This window comes from Pseudoliparis swirei, chromosome 10, assembly GCF_029220125.1.
Source record: "Pseudoliparis swirei isolate HS2019 ecotype Mariana Trench chromosome 10, NWPU_hadal_v1, whole genome shotgun sequence".
Lineage (NCBI taxonomy): Eukaryota > Metazoa > Chordata > Actinopteri > Perciformes > Liparidae > Pseudoliparis > Pseudoliparis swirei.
Genome location: NC_079397.1, coordinates 18,532,212 through 18,544,490, shown reverse-complemented (window position 1 = coordinate 18,544,490; position 12,279 = coordinate 18,532,212).

Sequence of the window (12,279 nt, the reverse complement as noted above, 5' to 3'; positions counted from 1 at the left end):
CGTTGTTACGCTGTTACGCTGTCACACTGTCACGTTGTTACGCTGTCACGTTGTTACGCTGTTACGCTGTCACACTGTCACGTTGTTACGCTGTCACGCTGTCACACTGTCACGTTGTTACGCTGTCACGTTGTTACGCTGTTACGCTGTCACGTTGTTACGCTGTCACGTTGTTACGCTGTCACGTTGTCACATTGTCACGTTGTCACATTGTCACGTTGTCATGTTGTCACATTGTCACGTTGTCATGTTGTCACATTGGAACTGAGGAACACACCCTGGTTATCGGGAGCTCTATAGTCAGGAACGTGAAAATAGCGAAGCCGCGGACCAGAGTCGTGTGCCTCCCGGGGGCCAGAGCGGGCGACGTGGAGTCTTGTTTGAAGCTGCTGGCTAAGGACAAGCGGAGATACAGTCAGATTGTAATACACGCCGGTGGTAATGACGCCCGAGCCCGTCGGTCGGAAGTCACTAAAATGAATGTGGAATCGGTGTGTGCTTATGCCAAGACGTTGTCGGACACCGTAATTTTCTCTGGCCCTCTCCCAAATTTGCAGACAGACGAATTGTATGGCAGAATGTCGTCTTTCAACCGCTGGCTGTCGAGGTGGTGCCCAGCGAATAATGTGGGCTACGTAGACAACTGGAAGACTTTCTGGGGAAAACCTGATCTGATGAGGAGAGACGGCATTCATCCCACGTTGGACGGGGCGCGTCTCATTTCTGCGAATATGACCAAGTTGATCACCGGACTTAATCTATGACAACCCAGGGTTCAGATCAGGAACCGGGAGCAGAGTTGTAGTTTAACACCCTTCTCTGCTCTTCCATTCGAGCAGTTACCCACCCATGACTCTAGAGTAGAGACTGTGTCTGTCCCACGGCCACTTCAATTAAATAAATCAAAAGTAAGCAGAAGAGGAGTCGTACACAATAACCTTATACAAATTAACACCATTATTTCAGCAGTGCAACAAAACAGGACTATTAAATGTGGTCTCCTAAATATTCGATCTCTGTCATCTAAAGCTGTGTTACTAAATGATTTAATATCAGATAATCACATTGATTTATGTTGCCTAACTGAAACCTGGCTGAGCCATGAAGAATATGTCTGCCTGAATGAATCGACTCCTCCAAGTCATATTAATACTCACATTCCTCGAGGCACCGGTCGAGGAGGTGGAGTAGCAGCCATCTTTGAATCGAGCCTATTAATTAATCCTAAACCAAAATTACACTACACCTCATTTGAAAGCCTTGTTCTTAGTCTTTCACATCCAACCTGGAAAACACTACAGCCAATTCTATTTGTGATTCTGTACCGGCCACCAGGTCCATATTCAGAGTTAATATCTGAATTCTCAGAATTTATATCAAGTTTGGTTCTTAAAATTGATAAAGTTATTATTGTTGGAGATTTTAATATCCATGTGGATGTTGATAATGATTGCCTTAGTGCTGCATTCATCTCCTTGTTGGACTCGATTGGCTTCTGTCAGAGAGTACAGAAACCCACTCACAGCTTTGGCCACACGCTTGATCTTGTTCTTACTTATGGCGTTGACATTGAGCATTTGAACGTCTTCCCACAGAATCCTCTTCTGTCAGACCACAACCTCATAACTTTTGAATTTATACTACCGGAGTGTACTCCGTTAGTCAAAAGTTTCTACACCAGATGTCTAACTGACAGTGCTGTAGCTAAATTTAAAGAAGCGATTCCTTCTGTATTTGATTCGATACCACGTCTCAATATAACAGAGGACTCCTGGTCTAACTTTAGTCCGTCCCAGATTGATCATCTTGTTGACAGTGCCACTGGCTCTCTGAGAATGGCACTGGACTCGATAGCCCCTCTGAAGAAGAAGACAGTGAGGAAGAGGAGGTTTGCTCCCTGGTATAACCCTCAGACCCACAAACTGAAGCAAACGTCACGAAAGCTTGAACGCATATGGCGTTCAACTAATCTCGAAGAATCCCGCTTAGTTTGGCGAGAAAGTCTTAAAACTTATAAGAAGGCCCTCCGTAATGCCAGAGCAGCCTATTACTCATCAGTAATAGAAAAAAATAAGAACAACCCCAGGTTTCTCTTCAGCACTGTAGCCAGGCTGACAGAGAGTCACAGCTCTGTGGAGCCGAGCATTCCTATAAACCTTAGTGGTAATGACTTTATGAACTTCTTTAATGAAAAGATTTTAACTATTAGGGACAAGATTAATATTCTCTTGCCCATAACCTGTGCCAATCTGTCCTCAAGTGGAATGGCCTTGGAAACCGCTGTATGCCCTGGTGTATATTTGGAGGCCTTTTCTCCCATCAACCGTGACTAATTATCTTCAACGGTTTCTACTCAACACGTCTACCTGTCTCTTGGACCCCATCCCGACGAGGCTGCTTAAAGACGTTTTGCCTTTAATTGGCGGCTCTCTATTAGATATTATCAATGTGTCTCTGCTAACAGGCCACGTACCACACTCCTTCAAGGTGGCTGTTATTAAACCTCTCCTGAAGAAGCCCACTCTGGATCCAGAGGTATTGGCTAACTACAGACCGATCTCTGACCTCCCCTTCCTCTCCAAGATCCTTGAGAAAGTGGTCGCAAATCAGTTGTGCGACTTTCGACATCATAATAGTTTATTTGAGAAATTTCAATCAGGATTTAGAAAACACCACAGCACCGAGACAGCACTGGTGAAAATTACAAATGACCTCTTAATGGCAGCAGATAAAGGACTCCTCTCTGTCCTGGTCTTGTTAGACCTTAGTGCTGATAGAGGACTCATCTCTCCTTAGTGCTGATAGGACTCCTCTCTGTACTGGTCTTGTTAGACCTTAGTGCTGCATTCGACACCATTGACCATGACATCCTGTTACAGAGACTGGAGCAGTCGATTGGCATTTCAGGCACGGCACTAATTTGGTTTAAATCCTATTTATCAGATCGATCTCAGTTTGTATTTGTAAACGATGACGCCTCGATAACCACCAACGTTAATCACGGAGTTCCACAAGGTTCTGTGCTTGGACCAATTTTATTTACCTTATACATGCTTCCTTTGGGCAATATTATCAGGAAACACTCCATAAACTTTCATTGTTATGCAGATGATACTCAACTATATTTATCGATAAAACCAGAGGAGAGCAACCAACTCGGTAAAATTCAAGCATGTCTTATAGACATAAAACATGGATGACCTGCAACTTCTTGATGTTAAACTCACACAAAACCGAAGTAATTTTAATCGGCCCTGAGCACCTCAGAGATCAATTATCTGGTGATGTGGTTTCTGTAGACGGCATTGCCCTGGCATCCAACACCACTGTAAAGAATCTTGGCGTTATCTTTGATCGGGACTTGTCCTTTAACTCCCACGTAAAGCAAATCTCAAGGACTGCATTCTTTCATCTACGTAATATTTCAAAAATCAGGCACATCTTGTCTCAGAAAGATGCAGAAAAATTGGTTCACGTTCGTTACTTCGAGACTGGATTACTGCAACTCCTTATTAGCAGGCTGCTCTAATAAATCTCTTAGGTCCCTCCAGTTGATCCAGAATGCTGCAGCTCGTGTTCTCACTAAAACTAAGAAAAGAGATCACATCACTCCTGCACTAGCTGCTCTGCACTGGCTCCCAGTAAAATCAAGAATCACTTTTAAAATTCTTCTCTTAACGTACAAAGCCTTGATTGGTGATGCACCAACATATCTTAAGGAGCTTGTAGTACCATATTGCCCCACTAGAGAGCTACGCTCACTAAATGCGGGACTACTTGTAGTTCCTAGTCTTAAAAAGTAGAATGGGAGCCAGAGCCTTTAGTTATCAAGCTCCTCTTCTATGGAACCAGCTTCACCTTCAGTCCGGGAGGCAGACACAGTCACCTCGTTTAAGAGTAGACTTAAGACCTTCCTCTTTGACAGAGCTTATAGTTAGGGCTGAATCAGGTTCACCTGGTCCAGCCCCTTGATATGCTGCTATAGGCTTATAGCTGCCGGGGGACGTTTAGGATGCACTGAGTACCTATCTCCTCTTTTCTCTCCTTAAGGATGAATGTTCATCTCTCAATCACACGTTACTAACTCTGCTTTCTCCCCGGAGTCCTTTTGACTTCACGTCTCATGGGGTCATCGGACCCTATGAGACGGCATAGATCCTATCTGCTGATGGATCATCGAGGTCTGGGTCGTGGAATTCCTGCTCCTGACTACGCCACTGTCCTGTTGAGACTCCGCCCACTGTTGAGACTCCGCCCACTCCTCCTCCCCACCGCCATCTGCCTGATGGACCGTGGAGGTCTCCATCGTGGAATATGCCAACTATGAACTATTCATACACTCTGTCATATTCATTGAATGTATTTTAACTCTAAATCTGTCCTTCTGGTCACATTACATCTATTGCATCTGTCCATCCTGGAGAGGGATCCTCCTCTGTTCTCTCCTGCAGGTTTCTTCCCTTTTTTTCCCCCTGAAGGGTTATTTGGGAGTTTTTCCTGGTCCGATGTGAGGTTTTGGGGCAGGGATGTCTATGTGTACAGATTGTAAAGCACTCCGAGACAAATTTGTAATTTGTGAAATTGGGCTATACAAATAAACTGAATTGAATTGAATTGAATGTGACCAGATGAACAATAGATGTCATGTGACCAGATGAACAATAGATGTCATGTGACCAGATGAGCAGGTCTGCCTCTAACAATAGACTTCTATTGTTCTATTGTTCTGTTCACCAGATGAACATCAGCTCCTCCGGTCTCGTACCGCCGGACGGCGAGAGTCTCTTCCTGAGCCACTCGGCGGGAGACGGCGCCGCCGACAGGTCGGTTCTGATGACGCCTCTGGTCCTCTCGTGATGACGTCATCGCATGTTCACAGGTGTCCCACCTCCTGCGGGTCACCTGTTGGAGTCAGGTGTCTGCTCTGTTGTCCTCCTGCAGCCTCGTGTCGTGTCCGTCCTCCTGGGTCATGATCACGCCGCCCAGAGACCAGATGAGTCACGCTGTTCATCAGGATGATGATGCAACGATGACGTCGGGGGGGCGTGGCTCCATGGAGACGGCCAGAGAGCCGGAGGGAAACTATTGTCCCCCTGAAGAAGAGCTTCATTCATGTTTCTGTTCTGCAACAAAGGAAAAGATTGAAGTGACTCGTGGAGAAGAGAGCGCCTGGCTCCAGGCTGAGCTCCACCATCACGGCCCGGAGCCACAGGTGTGTCGCACCTGGAGGAGCTCACGGAGTCTCGGCCCGGACCAGGGGTCCACTTTCTGACTCGAGAGGGAAAGAATTGGTCCTTTTTGGTATTGACCTGCAAACTTCAGTCAGACCTGAGAGGAGCAATGGGAGAAGTCTCTGGAGTCATAAGGGTGCAACGTCCACAGCCATCTTGATGGATATCGTCTCCTTTCCTTCCCCCCTGTTTCCTCCCTCAGGACCTCGGGGCGCGCCGCCCCAGAAGAAGAGGACCGGCCGGACCCTCAGGACCTTCAGGGCCCTCAGGACCCTCAGGACCTTCAGGACCCTCAGGGCCCTCAGGACCTTCAGGGCCCTCAGGACCCTCAGGACCTTCAGGACCCTCAGGGCCCTCAGGACCCTCAGGACCTTCAGGACCTTCAGGACCCTCAGGACCTTCAGGACCCTCAGGACCCTCAGGGCCCTCAGGACCTTCAGGACCCTCAGGGCCCTCAGGACCTTCAGGGCCCTCAGGACCCTCAGGGCCTTCAGGACCCTCAGGACCTCCACCCCGGGCTGGAGGAGCTCCTCCAGCAGCTGGTAGGAGGCGAGCGGCGAGGAGAGAGCAAAGTGTTCGTTCAAACATCCTTTACCTTTAAAGGAGGCGGAGCAGCAGAGCGGCCTGTCAGACAGCACTCGGGGGCCTAATCTCCAGAGTGCTCAGGCGCTCCGATCAGACGCTCCACAGACGAGCCGTCAGCGTGGCGCTTTGCCGGCAACACGATGAGATGATTGCATATGGCCGCCGGTTGGCCACTCAGTCAGCAGCCAGATGTTCCCTGACAGCCTCCAGTTCTGCCTCTTTCATTCCAAATCAGTGGAGAAACTTTTAGAGTCTGACTATAAAAACTTTGGTGAGAGGCTGAGTGTTCCCATTAATTCACCGTTATGTTTGATGTCGCCGCCGCTCACGCAGGAACAACCGTCGGCTTCCAAGCCTGAGGACGCGTGTGTGTGTGTGTGTGTGTGTGTGTGCGTGTGTGTGTGTGTGTGTGTGTTTGTGCGTGTGTGTGTGTGTGTGCGTGTGTGAAGCCTCTCCCAGATATGAATCACACATATCCGTCTGCCAAAATCTCCTCCTTTTAATGGCATGGGAGGAAAAAAATAAAATAATCCATCCATCAACTATTTTAATAATGCATTCTGCGGCTGGGAGATCAAACACGAGTGTCCTCACACCGCCAGCCAATAATGAGCTTTTTCCACTCGGGCACTTTCCACGCCAACTATGGTTTTTAGACTACCTCTGGGAGGCGTTCAAGAGCTCGGGAGAATGCAGCGATTCGTATTGTTTGTGCCAACGTACGCATCACACGGAGGCGCTGTGGAGCCAGGGAAAATATTATATCGATCATGTTTTTTTTAAGGCAATATATATATATATATTTATATACTGTATACTGTACAGAAAAAAAAGTTATATATATATGTATATGTTTATATATAAAAAGATTGTTTTATATACATATATACATACAGTATATGTATATATGTATATACAATTATATATATAATAATATATATATATATATTCACAAAATATATAAATATATACAGTATATATATATATATATATATATTCATATTCCATGTACAGCAGATTGTTGCTCAGGACCCTCAGGACCCTTGTGTCCTCAGCGGTTTCTCTCAATGCAACACGACTCATCGTCTCACGCAGCTTTTATTTTATTTTTGTGTGTATTTTTTACTGATATTTACTTTTGTTAAACAGCCCCCCCCCCCCCCCACTGGGACACCACCAGAGGAACAAGACAATACATCAAAATAGATAAAAAGAGGTCACCTCATTTCACCGAGCCAGACGTCTACATATGGCCATACACACACACACACACACACACACACACAAAGACACACACACACACATAGACACAGACACACAAAGACACACACACACACATAGACACACACACACATAGACACACACACACATAGACACACACACATAGACACACACAGACACACACAGACACACACACACACAAAGACACACACACACACATAGACACACACACACACATAGACACACACACACAGACACCTACACACACACACAGACACACACAGACACCTACACACACACACACACACACAGACACCTACACAGACACACACACACACAGACACCTACACACACACACAGACACACACAGACACACAGACACCTATACACACACACACACACAGACACACAGACACCTACAGACACACACACACACACCTGCATCACAGTAAACAGTCCTTGCATCACGCGATACACAACACACTGACATTAAGTGACGATCTGATTGGCCGGTAGTTGTTGTTCTGACAGATGAACACATGAATAATAACCACGTCATGTGCTCTCCAGGGGGGGGGGCACACCGCCACGCGTCACACAGCGGCTCAACGCTCTGGACCCTGAACACACCAGGGTCGTCCGGCCGGCCGGCCTCCAGAGGCTCCGCCTCCGCATAGGCTCCGCCCCCTCGGGCTGCAGGGCACCGCCGAGCCCCCGGATGTAGACACCGCTGGAGTTCATCGTGACGGCAACAGAACGATGTGAACATCCATATCTTCACTGAGATTTGAAAAACATCAGAAGCCATTTTGATGTTGTCAGACGATGAAGAATCAAAGTATTAAACGGGATGTGTGGCCGTTGAGGTCTGACCATGGAGCGGTGTGAATACAATGTTTACATAGTCACCAAATCTCAAAGGCAAGACGATAACTAGTCTGAACATTAATTTGGACTTGTAGACGTCGTCTTCTGGAAAACAAACTTCCCAGGTGAATGTCTCCTCTGATGACCCTAACCCTTCATGAATGTCTCCTCTGATGACCCTAACCCTTCATGATAGCCTCCTCTGATGACCCTATCCCTTCATGATAGTCTCCTCTGATGACCCTAACCCTTCATGATAGTCTCCTCTGATGACCCTAACCCTTCATGAGAGTCTCCTCTGATGACCCTAACCCTTCATGAACGTCTCCTCTGATGACCCTAACCCTTCATGAATGTCTCCTCTGATGACCCTAACCCTTCATGATAGCCTCCTCTGATGACCCTATCCCTTCATGATAGTCTCCTCTGATGACCCTAACCCTTCATGATAGTCTCCTCTGATGACCCTAACCCTTCATGAGAGTCTCCTCTGATGACCCTAACCCTTCATGAACGTCTCCTCTGATGACCCTAACCCTTCATGAGAGTCTCCTCTGATGACCCTAACCCTTCATGAATGTCTCCTCTGATGACCCTAACCCTTCATGATAGTCTCCTCTGATGACCCTAACCCTTCATGATAGTCTCCTCTGATGACCCTAACCCTTCATGAATGTCTCCTCTGATGACCCTAACCCTTCATGATAGTCTCCTCTGATGACCCTAACCCTTCATGATAGTCTCCTCTGATGACCCTAACCCTTCATGAATGTCTCCTCTGATGACCCTAACCCTTCATGAACGTCTCCTCTGATGACCCTATCCCTTCATGATAGTCTCCTCTGATGACCCTAACCCTTCATGAACGTCTCATCTGATGACCCTATCCCTTCATGATAGTCTCCTCTGATGACCCTAACCCTTCATGAATGTCTCCTCTGATGACCCTAACCCTTCATGAACGTCTCATCTGATGACCCTAACCCTTCATGAACATCTCATCTGATGACCCTAACCCTTCATGAACGTCTCCTCTGATGACCCTAACCCTTCATGAATGTCTCCTCTGATGACACTATCCCTTCATGATAGTCTCCTCTGATGACCCTAACCCTTCATGAATGTCTCCTCTGATGACCCTAACCCTTCATGAACGTCTCATCTGATGACCCTAACCCTTCATGAACGTCTCCTCTGATGACCCTAACCCTTCATGAATGTCTCCTCTGATGACACTATCCCTTCATGATAGTCTCCTCTGATGACCCTAACCCTTCATGAATGTCTCCTCTGATGACCCTAACCCTTCATGAACGTCTCATCTGATGACCCTAACCCTTCATGAATGTCTCCTCTGATGACACTATCCCTTCATGATAGTCTCCTCTGATGACCCTAACCCTTCATGATAGTCTCCTCTAATGACCCTAACCCTTCATGAACGTCTCATCTGATGACCCTAACCCTTCATGAATGTCTCATCTGATGACCCTAACCTTTCATTAACGTCTCATCTGATGACCCTATCCCTTCCCATCAGGACCTTCTGACAGCGTTCCGACTGATGGACAGGAAGCGTAAGCAGGTGGTGGACCACCTTGATTTCGAGGTGCTGTACAGCAGCCTGGGTCTCTCCTGCAGCGAGGCGGAGTACCAGCGGCTGCTGGATCTGATTGGCCTGCATCCCGGGGCCAACCTCAACTCCGCAGAATTTGTCGACGTGGTTGAAAACCACGGCAAACGCACACAAGGGACACGAAGCGCATGCGTGTGAGTCTGTTGTGCTGGTTGTTGAGATGCCGTGTCCAGGACGTGGTCTCTGGTGTGATGTCTTTCTGTCGCCACACAGACAAGAGCAGCTCCATGACCTCCTGGCCACGGAGGCCCGGTACAAATGGGCAGGAATGTCGAAGGTCAGCAAACCTCACAGGAAGCACATGTCCCAGGGTTCTGCCTGATGCAGAGAATCTGTACCGACTCCTCGCCATCACTGCAGGTGCTGTGCCAGCTCGATGCCGACGGCTAGACCGGCATCCACAAGGAGAGCCTGAGGAGACTCCTCTTCAGCTATGCTCTGCCCATGAGAGCCCACCAATTTGACCAATTTTGGTCAAGGTAAGAGATATCCAGATACCCTCCATACCCTCGATACCCTCGATACCCTCAATACCCTTGATATCCAGATACCCAGATACCCTCAATACCCTCCATACCCTCCATACCCTCGATACCCTCCATACCCTCCATACCCTCCATACCCTCGATACCCTTGATACCCTCCATACCCTTTATACCCTCCATACCCTCGATACCCTTGATACCCTTGATACCCTCCATACCCTCGATACCCTCCATACCCTTTATACCCTCCATACCCTTGATACCCTCCATACCCTTTATACCCTCCATACCCTTGATACCCTCCATACCCTTTATACCCTCCATACCCTTGATACCCTTGATACCCTCCATACCCTCGATACCCTTGATACCCTCCATACCCTTTATACCCTCCATACCCTTGATACCCTCCATACCCTTTATACCCTCCATACCCTTGATACCCTTGATACCCTCCATACCCTTTATACCCTCCATACCCTTGATACCCTTGATACCCTCCATACCCTTTATACCCTCCATACCCTTGATACCCTTGATACCCTCCATACCCTCGATACCCTTGATACCCTCCATACCCTCGATACCCTTGATACCCTCCATACCCTTTATACCCTCGATACCCTTGATACCCTCCATACCCTTTATACCCTCCATACCCTCCATACCCTTGATACCCTCCATACCCTCGATACCCTTGATACCCTCCATACCCTCGATACCCTCCATACCCTTGATACCCTCCATACCCTTTATACCCTCCATACCCTTGATACCCTCGATACACTTTATACCCTCCATACCCTCCATACCCTTGATACCCTTGATACCCTCCATACCCTCCATACCCTCGATACCCTTGATACCCTCCATACCCTTTATACCCTCCATACCCTCGATACCCTTGATACCCTTGATACCCTCCATACCCTCGATACCCTTGATACCCTCCATACCCTCGATACCCTCCATACCCTTGATACCCTCCATACCCTTTATACCCTCCATACCCTTGATACCCTCGATACACTTTATACCCTCCATACCCTCCATACCCTTGATACCCTTGATACCCTCCATACCCTCCATACCCTCGATACCCTTGATACCCTCCATACCCTTTATACCCTCCATACCCTCGATACCCTTGATACCCTTGATACCCTCCATACCCTTGATACCCTTGATACCCTCGATACACTTTATACCCTTGATACCCTTGATACCCAGATACCAGATACCCGTTCACTAACGTGACATCATGCAGTGAAGTGCTCCGGTCTGTGCCAGTCACAATCTTCAACTCCATGTTGGTAGGTATGACCTGGAGGGGCGGGGCCAAGTGGCAGCTTGTGACTTCCTGGAGAAGCTGGGCTTTTCCCACAAAGGGGGCCTCGGACCTCGAAGCCAGAAGCTGAACCAGGCTGCAGTCCAGCAGAATGCAGACGGGCCGGTGTCCTCTGGTTCCGCCTCACCGGAGGGTGCTGAGTGAGTGAAGAAGGATACTGAGGGAACATTCTGGATCGTCCACCCATACATTACGTCACTTATCCAGGTCAGCAGTAGAGCTGCTATTGTTTAAAGAGTCACCCGTTCCAAAACCCTTAAAGTGACACCAATGCCAGGTACCTCACATGATAACGCTGCATCAAACCAAAGAACCCTCAGGAGATTAGCTTGAACAGAAAACATCACGTTTCCTTTGGATTTTTAATATTACTGGATGATTTCCAGGAGTTCAGATGCTCTTCGTCAGCGAGGACGGCCGCAGACGGCGTGACTTCCACTTCACTGGAGCTCCATACAGGCGACCTCTTGTATGTGAGATTGTGTACGTGACATTATGGCCGAACCCCCATGTGGACCAGACCAGTTCAGGTCAGATAGCAGAACTCCAACGCTTTACCCCTTTGATGCTGAACAACATGCAAAGGTCATAAGCTGGCTAGCCTGCTGGGTCGGTATCATACGGCCTGGGGATGAATTTGACAGGTTGAGCTCGTTTCAGAGGTTTGGACCCTGAGAGGTGAGATGGAGTCGAACGTTCTCTCTGGTTCAGGGTCACTTGAAACATACAGTTTATTAAACTAAGTTTACCGCTGAACTAACAATGGCGTGGGCCGCTCCGCTGCGTGGAGGTGTCATGAGAGCTTAGAGGTGTTCAATCCAATCCAATCGAGGTGTTGAAGGTGCAAACCCAAAAGCAAGGCATGCTGGGGGATGTCAGCCGTAGGACGGCAGAAACAGAGTCAAC